Consider the following 12,433-nt stretch of genomic DNA (forward strand, 5'->3'; position numbering starts at 1 on the left):
GCTATCATCAGATAGCTCTTCTACTTTTTTCAGTCAAATTCCTAAGAGAAAACAATAATCTCTACATATCCCCCTTTCTTACTTCCCACTCACTTCTCAACACCTCACAATTTGGCTTCTATCCCAAACCCTAGACTGTTCTCTTAAAGGTTAACAAGGATCTCTTAATTGCTAAGTTCCAAGACCTTTTCTAATTCCTCTTCCATCCTTAACTCTCTGCAGCTTTGGATGGCTTGGCCATCACTCTCTGGCATGCCCTTTTCTCTCTCAGCTTCCATGTTCTCCTTCTACTAGCATGAGCACTCTTTCTCAATCTCTTTTGCTGTATTATCATACACCTTCCACCCACTAACTGTTATTCCCCAAGATTCTGTCAAGAGCCCTCTGTTATTTGTTCTCTTGGTGTTCTTATCAGCTCCCATGGGTGTAAGGATATACACAAATGACTCAAAAATCTTCATTTGTTGTTACTGTTCAGCCATGTCTGTCTCTTCATGATCCCATTTGGGGTTTTCTTGGCAAAGAGACTGGAGTGGTTTGCCATTTCCTTCTCCAGCCCATTCTACAGATTAGGAAACAGAGTTAAGTGACTTGCCCAGGTCATATAACTAGTGAGTGTCTGAGGCCAGATTTGAACTCATGAAGCCCAGGGCTGTATCCACTATGCCAGCTAGCTGTGTGCAAAAAAAAAAAATCTCCGTATTCAGTCCTAATCCAGCTTCTGAACTATGGTCCTACATTGTCAACTGCCTAATGGACACTTTGATGTCCCATAGACATCTCAAGCTCATTATGTCCAAAACATAAATTATTCTTCTCCTCTGCCCCCTAATTCCGCTCTTCCTCCAACCTTACCTATTTCTGCTAAGGACACCACTATTGTTCCAGTTATATAGGTACAGAATCTTGGTAAGTAGAATGTAAAGATATTGAAGGCAGGAACTATTTTTCATTTTTCTTTGTATCCTCAAGGTCTAGTCCTACTTCCAGTACATATTGACTAGGTGATCTTGGACAATTCATTTAACTTCTTGATGTCCCCAGGGAACTCTGTAAGAGAATGAATTACAGAGAAGACTGATGCTAGTCTGCATAGATGGAGAAAGTATCTCACCAGATTTCCCTACATAGATGAAATCATAGGTTTCATAAAAAAAAAAATAATAATAGCATCCAAATTGCCTGGCATTCACAGCAGTCTCTAACATTATCCTTCCTTTCCAGCTTTATCTAACATTAGTACCCTGCATAAATTTGGGACTCCAATTAGAGGGCCAGGAACTGTCTCCTATATTCATCTCAGACTTTCTTGGCTTCTATGTCTTTGGGTTTTTTGAAACAAAAAATTAATTTATGTTGACATTGAGTTTATATAGCTTTTATTGTTGTTTTTGCCTTTCAATCACCTTATATCCCTTTCCCTTTCCTTATAATAAAGAATAAAAAGAGGGGTAAAGTTCAACAAAATTAACCAACACATCAACTAATTCTGGAATTATGTACAATGTACTGCTCCAGTAGTCCTACTGATCCACCCATCTCTGCAAAGAATGGAAGCAGACCTCTTTTTCAGGGTTAAGCTTGGTTATTATGTTTTCACAATATTCAATTTCAGGGATTCATTGCTGCTGTTGTTCCTGTGTTGTTGTAGCCATTATTCATATTATTTTCATGGTTCTGCTTACTTCCATGCATCAGTCCATGTAAATCTTCTCTGTGTTCACAGTCACTAGACCCACTATAGGAGTCCTTTCTCCACTGGTCCCACCATGAACTCACCAGGATCTCCACTTTCCAACAATGCAAACTTAACATCACTGGGCCTTTTCTTTTGCACTGTAGCTGAACTTCTTTCTATACGTGTCTTCTCTCCCAATAAGAATCTGAGGTTTTTGGGAGCAGGGACTATTTCACACCAGAAAACAGTCTAATTAAGGGGGGGGGGGAGTGCTATTTTTTTCTCTAGTGGATTCCTGAAAACTAAGGTATCCAAGAATAAGAGTCCTGATGGAGGATCCTCTCTAGTGTGTCCTTGGACAAATACAAAAGTTTGAAATTATCCCAGATGAAGTACCCACAATACAATACTCCTGGCTGGCCTAGTCCCCAAAGGTCAGAAGCTACTGCTACCCTCAGGACTCTAATAGGTAACAGGGTAGGTTTTCTAGTGTTGTCACTTCTGAGCCCCAACTGCTATGCTCCCATTGATTATCAGACAGTGACATCCATTGGCTCTCAACAAAGGTTATTTACTAAAATGGGATAGTAAAAACAGTTGATACAAAATATTCTTCTAATATCAGAGCCCGTTCTCACTTTGAACATAAAAGGTCCCTAGGGAAAATGGGCTCATGCTTTAAGTACCAAGGTCATGAGAAACATGTGAAGAAAACACATGTGGCAAATGGATAACTTATAATTTCTGGTCACTAGAAATCTTTTTCTCCCTTCAGAGTCTTCATTAAGTTCCCCATTGAGTGTAATTCTTGGCTGAGCTCCAAGAGTCAGTGCCTTTGTATGGTACGTGGGCCACACTTCCCTCCATCATAAAGGGTCATGGTCATGGTCCCTGAAGCTGCCACTGTCCTCATGTGTTTGGCTGGAAATATTCTACTATTAGGGTAGCTAGGTGGCACAGTGGATAGAGCACTAGGCTTGGAATCAGGAAGACTCATCTTCCTGAGTTCAAATCCAGCCTCAGACATTTACTAGCTGGGTGACACTGGGCAAGTCACTTAGCACTGTTTGCCTCAGTTTCCTCATCTGTCAAATGAGCTGCAGAAGGAAATGGCAAAACCACTCCAGTATCTTTGCTAAGATACGAACAGTCAGACTCAACTGAAGTGATTGAACAACAAAATGTAACATCAGACTGGCCTGCCTCAGGACCTAGACATTTTGAATCAACTTGCTATGTTATATTTCGGTCCAAAGATGTTTCTGGTTATTCCAGCCAATCACAAGATTTTTCCTGTGTGGCACCATCTGTTTTTATCCAATGATCAAAAGGCTTTATTCCTCTCAAAGTGATTAAGGACTTGTTCAACCTAGTTTACATTTCTGATTGATTGATTTAATCCTGCAGTCAGGGCTCTCTGTGATTACATTAGCTGGGAGTGAGTATAAGCCCCTTCCCTTATTTAAGTCATAAAAAGCACTTAATAAGCCTTTCCATTCTATCCTAGGATCATAAAAGTTGAAGTACAAAGGACCGTTAGAGGTTATTGAGTCCAACCCCCTTACTTACAGATGATGAAACAGATGAAAGCCTAAAGTGACTTGCCCAACATCACAAAACTAGGAAGTGTCTGAGGCAGAATTTGAACTTAGCTGTGTCTGACTCTATGTCTAGCACTCTACCTACTGTGCCACCTAGCTATTTCAATTTCATATTCAACCTTTATGTCTTTGCATATCCCATGAGATAACATATGTAAAAGCACTTAGCATAATGCCTGGTACGTAGTAAACACTAAATAAAGGTTAGCTATTATTTTGGAGGACAGCTTGGTGGTACAGTGGATAGAGTGCCAGACTTAGAGTCAGGAAGACTTATCTTCCTGAGTTCAAATCTAGCCTCAGATATGTACCAGCTGTATGATCCTGGGTAAGTCATTTAACTCTGTTTGCCTTGGTTTCTTCATCTGTCAAATGAGCTGGAGAAGGAAACGTCAAGCCAGTGTAGTATCTTTGCCAAGAAAACTCCAAATAGGGTCAGAGTCAGACATGACTGAAATGATTCAACAATGTTCTTCTTGTTGTTATTATCGTTATCATCATCACACTATTTCCTAGGAGCAAATTGTATCACCAAACCCATTTTGCCCAGTTCCATCTATTCAAACTCTACTTGCCTTTCAAGGATGAGGGCAAATGCCATTTCATTCATAAAATGATGGTTTTTTTCAACCTCTAGCCTTGCATGACATTTTATTAAACATTGATGATCTATTCTGAATGAGAGTAATTTGTATAAGTTCCATGAGGGCAAGGGCTTTATTTTAGGCATGCTTATATTCTGAAGCTAGCACAGTTTGGGTTGAGAGCAGGCACTTTACTCTGCATCAGTTTCCATCAGTCTTTCCATGCTTGTCAAGTTGAATTGAATTGGTAGTGGCTGTCTGGGGATCGTAGGGAGCTGGGCGTTCTCAGTGCTCTAGCAGAAAGGAAAGCAGACCAGGGTACTGGGAGGTGGGAGGTGACACCCTGGAGGGAGAAAGGAGGAAGTAAACTGTGCTATGTCTGTGTCTCCTCTCCCAACCCACCCCACTTTACTTTAACTATTGCAGCCTATTCTTCAGAACACAGGGTAAATTCACCAAAAGAACAAGTATTCAATAACACAGTAATTCAGATAGGACCCAGGCTCCATTAGGTAAAGTTGGTTGTCTGAGAATCCACACCCCATCAATTCCATAAGGAGGATATATTTTTGAGTGCTAAAATAGCCAACATTTCCATACAGTGCTGGACATCATTAGAGATCCACCTGAGGGAGCACCTCACAAAATTTAAAGCATTACACACATATCTGTTGCCATTGCATTATCATCTTCCTTGAGATTTTCAGTTGCTGAATCTGTTCTAACTCCTACATGGGATCATCGACCTTTCTGAACCTCCAGGGTCTGCCTGCCTTGCCCTAGTCTTACTATCATATAGGTGGACCTTGGGAGAGGATGGAGTAAGACACTGTTTAAATTATATAATTTCAAGGATATCAATGCCTTCAATGTTCCAGGCAATGTGCTGAGTGATGGAAATACAAAGATATAAATGATACAGCTCCTGATATGAAAGAACTCAGTACTCTGCTTACTTGGTTCAAATCTGTCAAAAATAGTTATTAATTATCTAAATCCAAGCAACTCTGCTTAGAGAGAAATTCCCAAAAGGTCTGCCTTGTTTTTGAAAATCTCACTGCCCAATACGTTTTCTACTTAAAATATAAAGTACAAGAGACAAAAAGACAAAATTTCATAATAAAGTAAAGTAAAGATAAATATTTGGAATTTAAGGATTTTGTTTACCAAATAAAACTATAGTGATATTGGTATTGGGAGCTGGCAGAGTTGGGAACAGTACCAAATAATACTATAGAAGTGTTAGTGTTGGGAGTTATGCCAGTGGAAACGTTTTCCTGGAAAATCAAGGTCTGGTTCACCATTTAACAAATGTGAAGGGACAATTCATTTGATTAAGAAAGGGACATTCCTTCTTTAACATTCCCCACTTTAAACCTTTTCTGCAAGGCAGGGAATCTTTGTGTGTGTGTGTGTGTGTGTGTGTGTGTGTGTGTGTGTGTGTCCATTCTGAACGCCTTGGAATAATGTTTTTAAATGGGCAGGTAGAGGGCACAGTGCATAGAATGCTGGAACTGGAGTTAGGGAGTTTGGCTTCAGAGTAGCTATGTGATTCTGGGCAAGTCATTTAATCTCTGTTTGCCTCCGTTTCCTCATCTGTAAAATGGGGATAATAATAGCACCTCCCTCCCAAGGTTGTTGTAAGAACCAAATGAGATAATAATTATAAAGGGCTTAGCACAGTACCTGGCACATAGTAAGCCCTATATAAATGACAGCTATCATTATTATTATTATTATTATTATTATTATTATTATTATCATCATCATCATCATCATCATCATCATCATCAAATGAATAACATAATACATTTGAGATTACAAAGGAATCCAATTATATTGAAATATAATATATTTTTTTAAAGAACCAAGTTCACAGATCACAGGTTAAGAACCCTTGGCAAAGGTGTACTCCAGAGTCATCTTTAATCCAAAGATCCTAGGGTATTTCTCTCATTTGGAATTAAACAAAGACTTGCACTCTTGGTCTGGTGAGCATTAACAAAAAAACAGAAATTTCTTGATATTCAGGCAGATTCTACCACCAACACACACACACACACATACACACACACACACACACACACACGCACACACACACACACATTTATTTCTTTTTTCTGTTGTAAGAGTAGATTTATTAGAAGGAAACAAAGAATTTTAGACCAGGGCATTCATTAATGTTTTCTTAATATTCCTAAAAAGGAAAAAAAGAAGGGAGACTTAGTGTACTTCCACACTGCTCTCAGGGAGATTACTTGGGAGGAAACAACATGTACACACATAATTTAATACAAAATTATGCAGATATACAAAGCATTATCTTGAACTGAGGTAGCACTAACAACTAGGAGATGGGAAAATCTTCCTGCATAAGGTGGCACTTGAGTCAGGCGTTGAAGAGAAGCCTGTTGTTCAGTCGTGTCCAATTCCTCGTAACCCTGTTCGGGGTTTTCTTGGAAGAGATGCTGGAGTGGTCTGCCATTTCCTTCTCCAGATCACTTTACAGAGGAGGAAACTGAGGCAAACAAGGTTAAGTGACTTGCGCAGGGTCACACAGCTTGTAAGTGTCTGAAGCCAGACTTGAACTCAGCTCTTCCTGACTCCAGACCCAGTGCTCTATCCCCTAAGCCATCTAGCTACCCCCAGAAAAGAAGCTAGGGATACCCAAACTTTTAAGCGCCATAATCTGGAAAGACAGGTCCAAGTCAGATTGTGAAGAAATGCTACATAAAGGAGTTTGTACTTTAGCTTATGCTTTATTTGAGAAGGAAGAAGTAGCTGCTGAAACTCCTTGGAGGAAATGGGGGTGGATAGGGTGGGGAGTAACATGGTCAGACCTGTACATTAAGCAAGTAAATTGTGGTAGATGTTCAGAGAATGGATTGGCAAGAAGAGAGACAGGAAAATCAAGGAGATGAATTAGGAGGCTCTATCAATAGTACAGGTGAAAAGTGATGAGTTGTGGTTGTATGAGTAGAGAGAAGGGCACAGATTTGAGAAGTGTCATTGAAATGACAGGACCCAGGGGCAGCTAGATGACATAGTGGATAGAGCACCACCAGCCCTAGAGTCAGGGGAACCTGAGTTAAAATCAGGCCTCAGACATTTGCAAGGAAGAAAAGAAGAAAGGAAGAAAAAGAAAGAGAGAGAAGGAAGAAAGGAAGAAAAAGAAAGAGAGAGAAGGAAGAAAGAAAGAAAGAAAGAAAGAAAGAAAGAAAGAAAGAAAGAAAGAAAGAAAGAAAGAAAGAAAGAAAGAAAAGAGAGAGAGAGAGAAAGAGAGAAAGAAAGAGAGAAAGAAAGAAAGAGAGAGAAAGAAAGAGAGAGAAAGAAAGAGAGAAAGAAAGAAAGAGAGAGAGAAAGAAAGAAAAGAAAGAAAGAAAGAAAGAAAGAAAGAAAGAAAGAAAGAAAGAAAGAAAGAAGAAAGAAAGAAAAGAAAGAGAGAGAGAAAGAAAGAGAGAAAGAAAGAAAGAAAGAAAGAAAGAAAGAGAGAAAGAAAGAAAGAGAGAGAGAAAGAAAGACAGAGAGAGAGAGAAAGAAAGAAAGAAAGAAAGAAAGAAAGAAAGAAAGAAAGAGAGAGAGAAGAAAGAGAGAGAGAAAGAAAGAGAGAGAGAAAGAAAGAGAGAGAGAAAGAAAGAGAGAGAGAGAAAGAAAGAGAGAAAGAAAGAAAGAAAGAAAGAAAGAGAGAAAAAGAAAGAGAGAGAAAGAAAGAAAGAGAGAGAGAAAGAAAGAAAGAAAGAGAGAGAGAGAAAGAGAGAAAGAAAGACAGAGAGAGAGAGAGAAAGAAAGAAAGAAAGAAAGAAAGAAAGAAAGAAAGAAAGAAAGAAAGAAAAGAGAGAAAGAAATAAAGAAAGAGAGAGAGAGAGAGAGAGAAGTGACAGGACCCTTGGCAACTGTTGATATGGGGTATGGGATTATAAAAACTGCTGAGCAAACTGGAAGCAGTCTGACAGAAATTCGATTTAGACCAACACCTCACATCATAAACCAAAGATATGCTCCAAATAATAAATGACTTTGATATAAAAGAGAAATTTAAACATAAAATTAGAGGAGCAAGGAAGAATTTACCTTTGAGATCCAGGGATAGGAGAAGAGTCCATGAACAAACAAGGGCTAGAGAAAATCACAGAAGACAAAAGACAATTTTGATCACATATTCATTTTTGCACAAAATTTTAAAATGTAGTAAAAAATAGAAAGGAAACAGCTAACTGGAGAAAATTTTGCAGAATGTTTCTCTGATAAATGCCTAATTTCCAAGATTTATAAGGAATTCCCAAAAATTTATAAGAATTAGAGTCATTCTCCAATTGATAAATGGCCAAGGATATGAACAGTTTTCAGAGAAAGAAAAACAAGCTTTCAGTAGACATATGAAAAAGTGCTTCAAATCACTGATAATTAGAGAATTTCAAATTAAAGCAACCCTGAGGATCTACCTTACATGCATGAGATTTGCGAAATTAAAAGAAAAGAATGAATAAGGGAGGCACTACTGGAAAATAGACATATAAATATGCTGTTTGTGGAGTTATGAACTGATCCAGCCATTCTGGAAAGTCATATGGAACCATTTCCATAAAGTTACTAAACTACCATTTGTTCCAGAAACACTACTAATAGGCCTATTCCCCCAAAGTTATCAAAGAAAGATTAAAAGGACCAATATGTGCAAAAAATAGTTACAGCAGTTCTTTTTGTGTTGGGAAAAAAAACCAATTTAAAGGGGAAGCCCTTCAATTAAGAAATGACTGAACAAATTATGGTAAATAAATGTGTTGAAAACTATTGCTCTGTGAGGACTAATGAAAAAGACTTTCTTTTTTTAATTTTTCATTCAATCACTCATTCAGTCATTCATTTATTTATTTGTTTTTGGAAAGGGACCATTTCCAAGAAACCTGGGAAACCTCATATCAAATGAAGCAGTGAAGTGAGCAGAATCAGGAGAGCAAACCATACAACAATAACAATGTACAGAAAAACAATTTAGAAAGACTTGAACTCTAAGCAATGCAGTGACCATCCATGATTGCAGATCCCAGTGATGATTCCCCAAAGCAAAATTTAGAGAAAAGAGAGCTGAGAAGGAGGTTTAAGACAGAGCCTTGGGGACTTCTGGCAAGGTCATGGAGTGAGGAATTAGCTTCAGCCTACCTACTATTCTCATCACTTAAAAACAAGAGAAAATATGCTATATAAAGTGATAAAATCTACAGCAAGAAGAAATGAAAGGAATAATTCCTCCCAAGAAAATTACTATGTAACAGACACACACAGACACAGACACAGACACACACATACACACACACACACACACACACACACACACACACACACACACACACACTGTGTTATCTCCACCTGCTTTATGTGCTCAGAACACAGAATCACAGTTTGTGAGAATTGGAATGTACCTCAGCAGCCATTTAGACCAACACACACCAAGGAATTCCCAATATAACACACCAGACAAATGATTGTCTGGCCTCTGCTTGAAGACCTCCAAGGAGAGGAAGTCTGTGAGCTCTCTGGGGAGCCCATTCCACTTTTTATGATGTTTTTAATAAACATTGGGAAGCTTTTCTTGACATCAAGCTTAAATAATACTCTACCCATAGTCTATGGTCCATGGTTCTTCTGTCTAGAGACAAACAGTCCATTCTCTCTTCCAATAACAGCTCTTTACAACCTTGAAGAATCTATCATGTACTCCCTCAGGCTTCTTTTCTCCAGGCTAAATATACTCATTTCTTTCAACCAATCCTCATATGCTATTAACTCAACCTTTACCATCCTGGTTGCTCTCCTCTGGACATTTTCCAGATTATTGGTTTCCTCCTTAAATTGGTGTATCCAGAATTGAGCATGATTCTCCAGACAGGGTCTGTCAAGAGCAGAGCACAGTGTGATTATCACCTCTCCATTCCTGGAAGCTGTGTTCCTCTTACTGCAGCCCAAGATTGCATTAGCTACTTTGGCTGTCAAATCATGCTGCTGATTCATATTGAGCTTGAAATCCACCAAAACCTCCAGATTCTTTTCACTGCAACTGCTGTCTATCCATTACTCCTTTATCTTATATTTGTGGAGTCATTTTTTGTAGCCAACTGTAAGATTTCACATTTATTTTTATTGGATTTCATTGTGTTAGATTCAGCTCAATGCTCTAGCCTTTCAAAATCCTTTTGGATCCTGACTCTGTCATTGCATGTATTAACTATGCCCAAGCTTTGTGTCATCTGCAAATATCGTGAGCATGTATATCCTCTATGCCTTTATCCAAGACACTGATAAAAATTTCAAACAGCAGCGAGTAAAAGCAGATTTACCTGGGACACTCCATTGGAGACCTTCTGACACATTAACACTGAGTCATTAACAACTACTCTTTGAGTCTGGCTAATATGAGTTGTTCTAAATCCATGTCATTCACATCTCTTCAGCTTCTCCACAACAATAATTGTATGAGATACTTTATCAAAAATTTTGCTAAAATCTAGCTAAAATATATCCATAGCATTCCCCTCATCTACTAGTTAAGTAGATTTATGATTATATATAAGTATATATATACATATGTATGTATAAGTAGATTATGATTATAAAAGGAAATGAGATTATTTGGGCATGAATTGTTCTTGATGAAGCCATGCTGGCTTTTTCAATCAATACTTCCCTTTTTAGATATTTGTCAACCATATCTTTAATGATCATTTCAAGAATTTCCCCAGGGATAGAAGTCAAATTCGCTGGTCTATAATTTGCAGACTTTTCTTCTTATTTATAAATTTTTTGAAGATCAGGAAAATATTTCTCTTCTCTACTCTTGTGGAACCCCTTCTATTTTCCATGATCTCTCCAATATCACTACAATGACTCTCCAATCACAACTGCCATTCTTTCAGTACCTGAGGATATAGTTTACCTAGGTCAGGAGACTACAATTCATAAAGGTCAGCTAAGTGCTACTCTTTCTTTACTTAGGTTTGGATAATCAACTGTCTATTGCTTATTTTTGTTCTGTCATTTTCAGTACATAGGTTATACTCCTAGGCAGAAAAAAATAGAAGCAAAATAGGAATTAAGCAGAATTAACCTTTCTCTTTATTATAAGTTATCAGCATCTCAATCCACCCAAATCGAAGGTCCTATCACTTATTTGACCCCCTGTTTCTCCCAATAAAATTTTAAAAGTCCTTTTTCTTGCCCTTAGCTTCCTTCAAAGCCCTAACTCATTCTGTACTTTGATTCCACTGACACTATTTTTACAGGACCATGTCACAATTTTATGTCCTTCTGTTATCTGCCCTTGTTTCTATCTTCTGCACATTTCTTTTTAAAACGTAAGTTGGTTGGTGAGTGCCCTGTGTATCCACATTGATCTCTTCATGAAAATCTCGATACTTCAGTGCTATTGCACCTGTCCTACCTTCTCAAGGTTTCCACAGAGCACTAACCCAACTCAATGCCCACTCCTAACTTTTATTGGGATAGGGATTCTAGTCAACCAGCGCTATTGATCTGAGTGTCAATGAGTAGAAAAGAGACGCAACAGTGCAGGAAGTTATACAACATCATTTGGGGAAAAGGTAAATCGTCTGCTGATAAGAAAACTGAGAAAAAGTTGGAAGATAAATCCAACTCCTGGTCACATAAGTCACAGTGATACTGACAAAGAAGAGAAAATGAACAAACTACCTATAAAAAAAACATAATATAGCAAAGATTTCCAGGGAGCAAATCATAGAGATTCAACAATCCTAAATGAAAAAAAGCAAGGCAAGAATTTCTTGCCTCCAAGAAATAATGATGAAAAAATAGCAAAAACCTCCAAATAGTTGAGGAGACAAATAAGGGAATTAAAGGAAGAGGTAAACTGGGGCAGATATCAGACTTTTCCAAGAAGAAATGTAACAGGCAAATAAGAGAATAAACATTTAGAAATTAGAATGAAAAAACCCTCTGAAATCGCAGATGATTGAAAAAATGGCAGATTTGAACTAAAAAAAGAAAAATAGGTGGTAGAAAATTTGACAGAACAGAATAAAAAAAAAAAACAACAACAGCAACCAGGCTGGAAGAAGATGATATCTCTATACAAGTCATGGTTAATGACCTTGGATATAGAATGTACAGAGAGAATCTAAGGAACATAGCTCTTCCACAACAACACACCGAATTAAAAAGACTGAATACCATATTTCAGGAAGAATGCCACCTGCAGAGTGATATAATCCACAGATTACTAACAAATGGAAATCCCAAGTTTAAATCTCCAAAATTTTAACGTTTAGTTTTCATAACACCAATGTTAAGTAAAAAATATAGTAAGCAGGGGGGGAAAAGCCATTCACTTACTATGGAAACAAGAGTTTGAGTCATTTAAGAATCTATCTCATTTATGAATAATAATAATTTTAAAAGAAATTGAAAACTCCAGTTGTTCCAAAATTCAAAAGAGATTTATACTCTCCATCAAAATAATATTTCCTGCAGGGCTCAAACAAGTAATTAATGATAAAAGATGGACATTCAACAAAGGGATGAATTTGAGTTATCTCTTT

The sequence above is a fragment of the Phascolarctos cinereus genome, unplaced genomic scaffold (assembly GCF_003287225.1).
Source record: "Phascolarctos cinereus isolate Bilbo 61053 unplaced genomic scaffold, phaCin_HiC Scaffold_726;HRSCAF=1367, whole genome shotgun sequence".
Classification (NCBI taxonomy): Eukaryota; Metazoa; Chordata; class Mammalia; order Diprotodontia; family Phascolarctidae; genus Phascolarctos; species Phascolarctos cinereus.